The sequence below is a fragment of the Raphanus sativus genome, chromosome 5, assembly GCF_000801105.2.
Source record: "Raphanus sativus cultivar WK10039 chromosome 5, ASM80110v3, whole genome shotgun sequence".
Classification (NCBI taxonomy): Eukaryota; Viridiplantae; Streptophyta; class Magnoliopsida; order Brassicales; family Brassicaceae; genus Raphanus; species Raphanus sativus.
Window position 1 is genome coordinate 1,483,342 of NC_079515.1, and position 1,325 is coordinate 1,484,666.

Below are 1,325 nucleotides of genomic sequence, written 5' to 3' on the forward strand. Positions count from 1 at the left end.
ATATTTCATGGTATATAGGAATCATTCTAATTTTTTAATATTTAGTTTAGTAAAATTTCATGTACTACATAAATCACTGAAATTAACATTATAAAATTTTCATTATCTAGAGAAACGGAGACAACAAAGGTTCTAAACTCTTTGACCATCATCCTATTTCAGTGCTCGATGAAACTATACACTAAAACCAGATTTTCATATTTTTGAATTTTTTTCAAAAACCGTTGGATAAACCCTTTTAAAATAATGAGTTTTCGGTAAATCCTCCATATACTGAAGTTTATACTTTTGGCTTTTGTATAAAATCTTCATTATCTAGAGAAACGGAGACAACAGAGGTTCTAAACTCTTTGACCATCATCTTATGTCAGTGCTCGATGAAACTATACACTAAAACCAGATTTTCATATTTTGAAAATTTTCCAAAATCCGTGGGTTATCCCTTCTAAAATAATGAGTTTTTGGTAAATCATTTATATACTAAAGTTTATACTCTTCACTTTTGTTTTAAAATTGCAAACCACATTCTACATTTGAATTAATGTATTCTAAACTATATTTCATGGTAAATAGGAAACATTTTAATTTTTTAATATTTAGTTTAGTAAAATTTCATATACTGCCTAAATCAATGGAATTAACATTATAAAATCTTCATTATTTAGAGAAACGGAGACAACAGAGGTTCTAGACTCTTTGACCATCATCTTATATCAGTGCTCGATGAAACTACACACTAAAACCAGATTTTCATATTTTGAAATTTTTCCAAAATCCGTGGGTTAACCCTTCTAAAATAATGAGTTTTCGGTAAATCCTTTATATACTGAAGTTTATACTCTTCACTTTTGTTTTAAAATTTCAAACCACATTCTACATTTGAACTAATGTATTCTAAACTATCTTTCATGGTATATAGGAATCATTCTAATTTTTTAATATTTGGTTTAGTAAAATTTCATATACTGCCTAGATTAGTGGAATTAGCTTTATAAAATCTTCATTATCTAGAGAAACGGAGACAACAGAGGTTCTAAAATCTTTGAACATCATCTTATGTCAGTGCTCGATGAAACTATACACTAAAACCAGATTTTCATATTTTTGAAATTTTTCCAAAATTCCATTGGTGGCCCTTCTAAAATAATGAGTTTTCGGTAAATCCTTTATATACTAAAGTTTGTACTCTTCACTTTTGTTTTAAAATTTTAAACCACATTCTACATCTGAACTAATGTATTCTAAATTATCTTTCATGGTATATAGGAATCATTATAATTTTTTAAGATTTAGTTTAGTAAAATTTCATATACTACCTAAATCAA